Below are 12,386 nucleotides of genomic sequence, written 5' to 3' on the forward strand. Positions count from 1 at the left end.
AGAGCCAAGAGCAAACCTTGAAGCACCCAGTAAAAGCCAATTCAAACAAAAAAGCTTTTCCACTTAAACTGGAAAAAGTTAAGTTCCCAAGAGACCCCCTACATCAACCACTGAAGCTCATTTGGCAGTAAAAACAATAATGTTCACCGAACAACAAGAAACGCAAAACAATAGTTGTTTTACCAAAAACACAAAAAAGCAGCTAATTAGTGTCTTTCCTGTTTGAAAGAAGGGGGTGGGAAGTGGGCAGGAGACCTGATAGGAAAGATTAAAAGAAAAGGAAAAGGAAAATAACAGTTTCCAGTTTGACACTCAAGCTGTCTTCTGCATCCATTTCGTCAAGGCCACCAAGTCAATGTGGAGGCTTTTTCCTCCTTCCTTTTCTTTTCATGAGACTGATCCCAACCAGCACTGCAGATTCCATCGAATTAAGGAATGCTGTTGCCTACATGTGTGAATGAGCTGTGAGTAAAGTACTGAAGTAGAGGACACCTAAAGTAAAACGTCTTCATGAATGTCCACGTGGCTGAGCAGCAAGTTAACCTTTCACAGATGTGCTAAAGAAGAAGAGTTGGGTTTTATTTTATTTACTTTTCCCTGGACTGTGTTGAATGACTATCATCGACAAGTTCAGGCTACATTTTGCTGAGGATCAATGCACTGGGAGAGCTGAGAGAACACTCAACAGTAGAGCTGTCTTTTTCTTGACCAGTTCACCTTAGTTTCCCAAACTCTAAGTCTTTCCCTAATTCTTTCTCCTTTTTATTGTAGTAAAATGAACATAACACAAAATTCACCATTTTGATCATTTTACAATTCACTGTACCATTCAGTGGAATTTACTACTGTCACAATGTTGTGCAACTATCACCTCTGTCCAACTACAAAACATTTTCATCACCCCAAGAGGAAACATACACCCATTTTGAGGAGTCATTCCCTATTTCCCTCTCTTCCAAACCCCTGGCAACCACTAATGTATAATATTGTCCGTGTGTATGGATTTGCCACTGCTGGACATTTCCTATAAATGGAACCATACAATATAGAGCCTTTTGCGCCTGACTCCTTTCACTTAGTTGCATCCATGATGTAGCATGTATCAGTAATCCATTCACTTCTAGGGCTGAATTCCCTGATCCTGTTTTCTTCATACTGTTTGAATACAAAATTTAAAATAAGTTGAGAGTGAAGCTCTGTTTTAAGGGCACATCTACGAGGCCAATTCTTTTAAAAAAGGTGAAAAGGGAGATATTGTTGTGAAATGATAATCGTTGAGAAGCCTCAGCCAATTTGATAATGAAAAGTTTGGGAAATGTTGCAAAAAATTATCTGCTTTATATTAAAAGCCTTTTAAGCAAGGATTCAGGAGATTGTCTTTTTCTTGCAGGTAACTTAAATGAGTCAGAAGGAAATAACTGCGCTTTAAAACAGATTTTGAAAGGATTCTATTTATTCTTAATAGACGAATGGGAGTACAGGTAGTTCACATCCAATATGGACTCCCTGTGCAAACACTGTTTATCGTTTTAGCCACCACTATCGAATTATATTTCTTGAGAGTAAGGCAGCTCAATTCCTGCATATTACTTTTTTTCCTGCATATTACTTTTTAAAATTCATCTATCAAATCCATTAATACAGTATAAACAAGAGATGTTCATGTTTCAGTGCAGTTCAAATATCAGGTATAAAGAACCACCAGCAAGAAAAAGAATCCTATATCTCTTGCCAGAATGTGGTCAGCTCTGGGGTGCTTTGCTAGCTGAAACACACTTTCATTGTTAAGAGGATAGAGGCTGTTTAAGAGGGATGAGAGCCAAAAAATGTTAACTACGTGTATGTGTTAAGAACAGTGCTAGGTTATCTCATATTCTACATCAGTTAAGGCTCACCATTTTACATATGTGAAAAGCGAAGTTAAAAGTGTTTTAGTAGGGCTTCCCTGGTGGCGCAGGGGTTAAGAATCTGCCTGCCAGTGCAGGGGACGCGGGTTTGAGCCCTGGTCCGGGAAGCTCCCACATGCCACAGAGCACTAAGAGCATGCGCCACAACTACTGAGCCTGCACTCTAGAGCCCGTGAACCACAACTACTGAAGCCCACACACCTAGACCCCGTGCTCAGCAACAAAGAGAAGCCACCACAATGAGAAGCCCGCGCACCGTAACAAAGAGTAGCCCCCGCTCACCGCAACTAGAGAAAGCCCGCGCATGGCAAGGAAGAGCCAACGCAGCCAAAAATAAATAAATAAATCTATTTTTTTAAAAAAGTGTTTTAGTAACTTACTAAAAGGCACGCAATCAGTAAATCTGAACAAGAATTCAATCCCAAATCTGTCACACTGAAGTTTAAGCTAATACATGAGATTAATAAAAACAGCACTAAATTAAAAGTTCAGAGATATTTTTAATTTCATATTCTTTCACTAACGCTCTTTGGAGATAAATCATTTCTTTTATATGGGCCTTAGTTTTCACAACTGTAACAGTTGGAAGCTTGACTAGATGATCTGTATGTAGTCTTCCAATTCTAAAATGTTCCACTCATTTGGATTCCTACAATAATTGCCCTGGCAATACATGCATGCTGCCACCAAGTAGCCGTAGAGACTATTAGTTCCTTTTATATCCCTAGTGGGGAGTGCATTTTGACATCAGACTTACCGGTCAATAGTACAACCTGTTACTATAACTATAAAATAACAAAATAATCTGGTATTATTTCCTGTAAAGCAGAAGCTTTACATTGTCTGTGAATCATATCAGAATCACCTGTAGGTTTGTTTGGTTGTGTTTTAACATCTTTATTGGAGTATAATTGCTTTACAATGGTGTGTTAGTTTCTGCTTTATAACACCTGTAGGTTTTTAAACATAGAGGAATCCATAACCCATTGAATGAGAATCTTCAGAGACAGGACATGGGCATCTGGATATTTGGGCTCCCATCATCCGTATATTTTATTTTATTTTATTTTTTGCCTATGTACAATATTTGCCACATCCTCTTGAACCTTTAAATGTTTCTTTTTGTTTTAAAATTTTAGAATATTCCATAATCTTCACCTACTTTTCATAAGCTGTTATCTGTTATGTTTATTCGATCTTATGCTTCTCCTGGTTGTCTTCTTTTTTTCCTTTTTTTGGGGGGGGGGGGCTGCCTCATGGCTTGTAGGATCTTAGTTCCCTGACCAGGAATTGGTCCCCAGGGCCCCAGCAGTGAAAGTGCCAAGTTCTAACCACTGGACCACCAGGGAAGTCCCAAGACTTCTGTTTTAAATGACTTTTTTCCCACTCTAATTCATTCCTGGGATCAGTTTCATGTTTGAACATTAAACCAACCTTGCATTACTAGAATAAAGCTACTTTGATTGTGATATATGATTGTTTTACATACCATGGATACAGTTTGTGCTTCCGTTTACACATTTTGCATGCATGTTCAAAAGAGAAACTGGCCTGTGATTCTACTCTTGTAATATTCTTTTTAGTTTTGACCTGAAGCTTATGTTGGCCTTATAAATATTTTGAGCAATATATACTTTTCTGTCTCCTGGAAGATTTTTATGTAAGATTACCAATATTTCTTCCCTAAATATTTGGAAGAATTTACTTGGAAAGCCATTTATCCCTGGAAATCATTTTCTGTAAAGGTACTTAATTATACAAACAACTTTTGCAGTAGATATAGGTTTTTGAGATATTTTTTCTTTCTTGGGTTAGTCTTGTTAGCTTGCATTTTTAAAGAATTTGTCATTTTCGATGAATTTTCAAATTTATAAATATAAAATTATCATAAGTTTAACAGCTTTATTGGGATGGAATTTACATACCATAATTTCAACACTTTAATGTATACAATTCAGTGGTTCTCAGTGTAACCACTAAAAGACTTGTGTAAGCATCACAACAATCCAATTTTAGATTTCTGTCCCCCCACAAAAAACCCATTACACATTAACAAGCTTTTTTTCAATCTCCTCAAACCACTCAGCCCTAGGCAACCACTCATCTACTTCCTGTCTCTACAGATTTGCTATTCTGGGCATTTCATATAAATGGGACCGTACAATATGTGATCTTTTGTGAGTGGCTGCTTTTACTTTACATAATGCTTTCATGGTTCATCCATGTTGTAACATGGATCAGTAGATCATTCCTTTCTATAGCTGAATGCTATTCTATTGTATGGATATTCCACATTTTGTTTATTCATTTATCCGGTTGTCATTTGAATTATTTCCACCTTTTGTTTTTAGAAATATGCTTCTATGAACATTCACGTACAAGCTTTTGTGCAGACATAAGTTTTTATTTCTCTTAGGTATATATTTAGTAGTGGAACTGCTGGGTCATAGGGTAACTCTATGTTTAACACTTGCAGGAACTCTCAAGCTGTTTTGTAAAATGGCCGCACCATTTTACATTCCCACCAGCAATGTATGTGCGTTTCAATCTCTTCTCTTACAGCCTAACATGTCATCTATGCTGGAAAACGTTTCACATGTAGTTGAGCAGGATGAGTATTTTACTGTTTGGTTGAGTGTTCTGTAAACATTTATTAGGTCTTGTTAATTCATAGTCTTGTCCAAGTCTTCTATATCGTTGTTGATCTTCTGCCTAACTGTTCTATCCATTATTGACTGTGGAGTACTGAAGCCTCTACCTAATGTTGTGTAATTACCTATTTCTTCCTTCAGTTCTTCATGGATTTTGGTATTTTCTTCTTCATGTATTTTGGTTTTACCTTATTCAGGGCAAATATGTTAAAAATTTTTGTATCTTCCCTCTCTTTATCATAAAATGTCCCTTTTCATATCTAGTAACTTTTTTGTTTGTTTTAAAGTCTATTATTTCTGGTATTAGTATAGCCACTTCAGCAATGCTTACGGTCGCTATTTGCATGATGTATAGCTTTTCATCCTTTTACTTTGTACACATTAGACTTTTGAATCCAAGGAGTGTCTCCTATAGAAAACATTTTTTAATACCCAGTTCGACAATATCTGCCTTTTGATTGTATTGTTTAATTCATTTACATTTAGTTTTTATTATTGATATGGTAGGATTTATTTATGTCTATCATTTTAACTTTGGTTTTCTACATGTCTCATGTTTTTGTTTTTTTGTTATTGTTGTTGTTCCTCCATTTTCCTTTTATAGTAAGTAGATATTTTCTACTGTAACATGTAATTCCTTTAATGATTTTTAACCACATTGAGTAATGGCTGCACTAGTGCTTATGTAATACATCTCAGAATCTCTTCAAATTTTTACTAGGTTCATTCCAGATAGAAACAGAAACTGTACTTTTATAGAGCTGTATGCCTTCCCCTCTTTTTTGTTTTTATTACATTTATATATGTTACATACTTAACAACATATTATTATAATTATTACTTCTCACAAGCTTATTTTTTCAAGGAGCTTAGAGAAGAAAGTTGAGCAAATAAATATTTTTGAGTTTGACGGGTTAATCTATTTACCATTTCTGGTTCTCTTCCTTTCTTCCTGCGGAATCAGCTTATGATCTACGGTCATTTTTATTCTAACACAGCTTTGTTCTCACTGCCTTCGTTGTGCCATATCATCAAATATATGATATTTCTTTATGTTATATAGAGAACAATCCAAATATAGTCATATTGTTTAGGCACTTACTTTTCAAATTAGTTAAGAGAAAAAAGGAGAAAAAATTTGAAATTACAGTATCTTTTATAATTCCCTACACAACTGCTCTAGTCAGCATTCTTTGTTTTGTTTTTATGGCTTGAGTTACTGTCTGCTATCATTTGAAGAACTTCCACTAGTATTACTTGTGAAGCCCGTCTGCTAACAATGAACTCACTCAGTTTCTGTTTCTGTTTCTGAGTTATGGTGAAGTATTGATGATAAGTTGTGGAGTGGTAGGAAAAACTAAAATGCGATGTGCTGTATGATGTATGCTTCACTGAAGTGTCTTGGTCAAATTCTAATGATTTATGATAGAAATCACATAAAGCAAGCATCACAATTCTCTAGGAATGTTCTGTAGAATGCTAATGTTAATGATGAATATGTGATCCCAAATCTTTCACTTGTATTGACCTTATCTCAGTAATTCTTCTCCCAACAATGCCATAACTAGAGTTGAGTTCTAAAGTGTACCTTCCTCTTTTCCAATAGAAATGGTCCCACAATTTCAGAAAGTTCTCAAAGGTGTAAAAGTGCACACGGCGTTTATCACGTTTGCAAATGCCAATGAAAATGCTAAGGTAACACTGTCCAAAAGGCAATATTCTTCTGTGAGGGCACCCAACTTTAAACAAATACACATATTCTAAATACAGCTTAGATCTGTGACATGTTTTGGCCAATGAAGTGTGAGCAGACATGATGGCCTTCAATGAGCAGCAGAGGCCTTAAATGGGCTTGTGCACTTGGGCTCACCTCTTATGTTTCAGTGAACTTTGTGAGAAGACAGGGCCTGGGAGCTGCGGCCTCACAGTTGGGCTCCAGAGGAAGATGTGTGTTACAGACCTCAAACTGACCCAAAACACGGAGCAAAACCAGCCATCTAGAGGTCTAAAAGAGAGCCACTGCAGCTAGCCAATAGGTCCAAGAAAAATAAATTCTTGTTTATGGAACTGAGTTTTGGGTCGATTTGTTCCAAAGCATTATCACAGCAAGAGCTGACTAACACAACATCCTCCAAATCATTGTTATGTAAATGGCTGCCACCATGCCTACAAGTAAGGCAATTGTGTACTCAAATTGTGAGAATTCTTGAACTCTTGGTGCCTCTCCAACACAATGTACATGGCTAAATTTCCACAAATAAGTTCACTAATATACCACAAAGATCTCCCTAAGCTTTAATTAAATTTAATGCAAAGTTCTTTCTTTTCATTTTCTGCTTCTACATAGTTAAAATGCTTTTTATCAATGTAAAATGGCTCTTGTCTTTTGGCTTCTGTTGTGAGAGTCTTTTGAACTCTGAAACACTGTAGAATATCACCTATATATGGAATCTAAAACATACAACATTCAACCGAATATAACAAAAAAGAAGGAGAGTCGCCGATATAGAGAACAAACTAATGGTTGCCAGTGCGGAGGGGGAGGAGGGAGCAATACAGGGGTGGGGAAGTGAGAGATGTAAACTACTGGGTGTACAACAGGCTCAAGGATGTATTGTACAACACAGGGAATATAGCCAATATTTGGTAATAACTGTAAATGTAAAGTAACCTTTAAAAAGTATATAAAAATTTTTTTAAAAAGAAATCATACTTAAAATTCGAAACAATTTAAATGTCCATCAACAGGAAAATGCACATATAAATTATTGGATTTCCCTACATGGGAATCCTACGTAGCGAGGAAAGTACATGAACTAGACAGAACTTTACGTGTCAGCATGGATGAACCTAGCAAAGATAACACTAAATAAAGCAAGTAACAAGAGAAAACAAAATAGAATATGATATGCAGCTTAAAAATACTTAAAAATGTAGCCTACATAGAAAGACATCCATGCCAGTGATGGAGACCAAGTTCAGAAGAGTGGTTACCCAGGGTCAGCTGGGGAGTGGCTGTGTCTGGGAAAGTGGTCACACCAGAGACTCTTCAACAGGAATGGTAATGTTTCACTTCACACGCTGGCTGGAGGACGGAGGAGTGTCTGCGATGTTATAATGTTAGCACGCTGCATGTAAAAGCCATTGCTGACCACATCTAGGGGAACTGATGCGCGGGAGCTGGTAGTGGGTGGAGGCATCCAGAAGGTGGTGGTAGAAGAGGAACGTTGTACACGTAACGCCTAAGGCCTGACCAGAGGACGACCACTGCTCTAGAAACTGGACACAAATCCAACTTCTACGGCCAATCCTAGAAGACAAACTGAGGCATATTTAAAATTTTAACACTTTATGTGCGCAAAAATAGATTCAATTCACGCAGCACAAAGCGGAAGAGGTGAGGAGCACTCCAGCCACAGGAGCTGCAGAGATGTTTATTTTAAAAGGGCAGAAGCAAAGCAAGGAAACGAGTGATTTGCTATGGCTTTAACGCCTAGTTGGTGGTTTGTGACTGGGTGTCCTCAGCGGTGTTCGTCACCCTGAGGCGCTGACAGGCTTAGATTTGGGTTGGTTTAAGTGGGCGGCCGCATCGCTAGAGCCACCGCAGGCTAACGGCCTCCTTGCAGGGTTAATTTACTAACACCAATTGTCTGAGTCCTTCCTCTTACTCAGTCACTTCACTTCCTACGCCTCACTTTCTCTTCTCTAAAGTGGATATTCAGTAGTAAATTCTCTGTGGAGGTGTCAGTACAAAACAAAGTGATTATTAGGAACCACGATCATGTCCTGAATGCACGGAACACGTCACCGTTTGCCAACCACCGTGTCAAGCCAGCAGAAACGACAGAAATTAAGAGCTCTCCGCAGAAATTCACACACCCGTGCACCAGGTAAGGGACCACAGGCAGACGTTCACTCAGCCTTTCCTGCGTTCCTCAAGGAGTTCACGCTCTCTCCTGGGCGGGGCGAGCACAGACACTTTGCGGGAGTTTAACGACTTTTAAAATGCGCTGATACAACCAGTCTCACTTTTGTTTGGATCAGTCAGCAAACGCTTTTTGGAAACCCCAAATTCTCCACACCTCCTACCTTTCGAGCTGCCCTAGTCTCGAAGCTGCCGCCACGCTCCTCAGGCCGCGTCGTCATGGGAGGCGGGTCTGCGTGCGGACGCACGGCGAGCGCGCAGAAGTCCTCGAGCCCCGCCCCCACGGGCCCGCCCGGAGGCTTAAACCGCAGCCCCGCGGTTGGGGAGGGCGTTGATGCCCGCGCCAACACCAGGCCGCGCGTGGGCTCCGGAGCGCGGCATGGAGGGCCCGGCCTAGCTGGGGCCTGTGGACCTATGTCTTCTGGCTGCGACGCCGGTCCTGCACACGATGCGGGGCCGCAGCCGCCGGGCGGTGGGCGCCCGAGGGGCCGGGAGGCGAGCCGGGACCCTCAGGAGGGTGTGGGCATCCTGTCTGCAGCCAGCGTCCCCGAGGCCGCGCTCAGGCCATGAACACTCGGTGAAGCTGCGCCCGGACAGCGCGGCCGACTCCTTCTCGCGCTCTGAGGACCTGTGCGCGCTGCAGGACTCGGTGCCTCTGCCCTCCGTGCGGACTTCCCTGAGGGAGGGCCTGCTGGTCTTAACGCCTTCTGCCTCCGCGGGTAGACTGGGCGCCGCTCCTGAGCACCCTCTGCCCCTGATCTGTATCCAGAGCTTCTTCCAGCCACGGCTTGTCGAGACAGGTTTGTACTTCCCGCTTCCAGGGGCCCTCGTGTGGGCGCTGAGAAGCGGGGTTTTAAATGGTTAACGGTGGAGGGTGGGCACTAGAACCGGTGCCCAGTGACCGGGTGTACGTGCACTAGACGGGGCGTGCGGCCTAGGACTCCTGCCAGCTCGGTGACCCCGGCCGAGTGCCTTAAGGCTTCAAGGTCTCAGTGTTCTCATCTGTAGCATGGGCTTCACAGGACCCAGCCTCTGTGGCGGTTACAAGGATGCACTGTGTTAATGCTTCTAGACTCTACAAAGTAGAACACTTAGCACAGTTTGGAGCATCGTTAATTGTTGCACAGATGTTACCTGGTCTGTTGAATGACTGCCTGGTACACACCAAAGCGATTAGGAAATGGATATATCCCAGCTTCATTTCCTTTCCATTCAAACAGGGCTCATGAAAAAAAATTTTTTTTCAATAGGTGTATCATATATAGTGGAAAGAGCACCGGTGTCAAGGCAGCTTAGGGTTTGAATTCCAGGGCTGATGCTCTCTGTGGCCTGGACAGGTTTCTTTTGCACTATAATCCCCACACTTGTAAAATGACATTAAAAAGCACTCTTTCTGTGGGTTCTTAGAATTAATTAAGCAGGTTATGTGTGTAAAGTATCCTGGCACATGAATGAGTTGTCAGAACCAAGGGCTGCTGGAGACGATGCTTCTGCCCTAGGTAATCTTCCCTTCTGCTGGGCAGCAAGTAAACACAAGCACAGGAGTCAGTGCTCTGGAAGAAGTGAGTTCTGCTGCTACAGAGCACAGAATCTCTCTTTTTCTTTAATTTAATTTTTATTCTATATTGGAGGATAGTTGATTTACAATACTGTATTGGTTTCAGGTGTACAGTAAAGTGATTCAGTTATACATATATCCATTCCTTTTCAGATTCTTTTCCCGTACAGTTTGTAACGGGGTGTGGAGTAGAGGTCCCTGTGCTATGCAGTAGGTCCTTGTTGATTATTTTATATATAGTCGTGTGTATATGTTAATGCCAAACTCCTAATGTATCCCTCCCCGCCATCTTTCCCCTTTTCAGAGCACAGAAACTTGGAAGGGAAAGTTCAGGGTAGGATTCTTGGAGGAAGTGCCGTCCTTTCTAAGGATGTGTAGAAGCTCCTGGGGTGGCAGGAGAAAGCAGTGTGTGTTGAAGTTTGAGAAATGTAGGAAAATATGGCAAAACTAATGTACAGGGCTGGAACTCAGGGTTTGGGAAAGAAATGAGAGTCGATACTGAAAACTTAGTGGGGCCCAACAGAAAGGCGCCTTGTTTGTCCTGTCAGAAGTTTGGATGTTTATCCTGAAGGCTGCGGGAAACACCAAAGAACAGTGAAATGGAATTCTGGTTTAGAGGCTCACTTGGACCTCCATGTGGAAGGCAGTTGATTGGGTGCAGGGTGAATTGTAATCTAAGGGTCCCACTTAAGTTATAAAAGGTGGGACCGGGTTTTGCAGATCTGAGAGAGAATGGGTGAGGCCTGGTGACCAGTTAGAAAAGGGAGGGCAGCAAGCGTGGGTGACAGTTTACAGCTGCATCTTTTTGAGAGATACAGAGCACAGTAGAAAGGGATTGGGGGTGGCGAGAGGATCTTCCTTCATCTTCAGTGCTTTAGAGGGGCCTGGTAGACAGGTCTGGGCCCAAGGTACAGATGTGGGCTTTTGGGAGGACAGGTGTTTGAAGGCATGGTAGAGACTTAGGTTATCCACAAGAATATCCAAAGAATCATCGGTCTGAGAGTTTTTTTAAGTGGGTATATTTGAGGATGTTTATAAGCTGAGAGAAAGTAGCCAACAGAGGAAGGGTGTAAAGATCTAGGAGAGGAAGTGATTGTTCATTTGTTTTTGAAAAGCTGAACACTTATCGTGTGCCTGGCCCTTTTCTAGGATCTGAGGTTCACACCATCTGTTATCTCTTCTGCAACGACAGTTCAGCTCATCCCCTGGTGAAGAGAAGTCAGATTATTCTTTGCATCCCATTCAGGTATAAGAAGTGTTCTGTACCTCTGAAGGGACTTTACTTAACCAGAGTAGTAAGTTAGAAATCAAAAGAAATTAGAGCTGGAAGGGACCTGAAAGGCCACGGTACTTAATTTTGCCTAATATTTTACATTGAATGTAAGAAAAATTTATTGCAGAGCCCATTCTCTTCAGAGTTCCTTCACTGAACTTGCTTTATGTCTTCCATCCAATGGGTCCAGCTTGTAGATTTTGGCCTTCTCCTAAATTTGCTTCTTCATCCATATTGCATTTTGCCCAGACTGTGGCAGAAACTCCTGGGTGGTTTTGCGGCCCCTGGTTCAGTTCCTCTAAGTTCATCTGCCTACTCGTGTTGAGTGATCTTCTACCATAAAAAGATGTGCTTAAAATAATGCTGCTAATGGCTTGCCCACACAGAGTTAGTGCATACTAGCCGCCCAGCGTGTGCTCTGCACAGAGGCGTGTAGTCTGAACTGTGTTTGGCCAAGCCTCATAGGGCTCTTTGCCCTGAAGAAGGGGAGCTTTTTGTGATCACTCCCTTAATCTAATTGGTCCTTCAGCAGCGGGGTGCCTTTTTCTAATCAGCGGAGGCACCCTTACTCAGCCAGTGGTAGCCCCAGGCCTCATCACCTGTGGGATACAAGCCATGCTCTCTCCCAGGCTTGCTTCGGCCAACATCTCTATTTTCATTTCTGTCTCTACTTGTACTTGGACCCCTGGCCCGTAGTCATCCCCACCTGCAGCATTTACAGTGCCCAGCAGGAGTCAGGCTTGAGTATGTTTTCACAGATGTTCCCTCTGCAGTTAATGCACCTCTTACTCCAACTCTGCATAGCCTCATCTTTCTAGATTGTACTTCAGGGTTACCATGAAGCCATCACTTAGACATAACTTTTTGCCTCCATAGGAACCTCTGCGTATAAAGGTTACGTTTATTTATCTCATGTGATTGAAATTTTGAGTTTATACATGTCCCTCCTTAATGAAGGCTTTAAGGGCAGGAGTCGTTTCTAATCCTTAGCACAGAGCAGATGCTTTTGTTTTTATTTAGATGCTTTTTAATGATGATAAAATGTATGGTTTAAATCACTCATTTTACAATA

This window comes from Orcinus orca, chromosome 3 (genome assembly GCF_937001465.1).
Source record: "Orcinus orca chromosome 3, mOrcOrc1.1, whole genome shotgun sequence".
Taxonomy (NCBI): Eukaryota; Metazoa; Chordata; class Mammalia; order Artiodactyla; family Delphinidae; genus Orcinus; species Orcinus orca.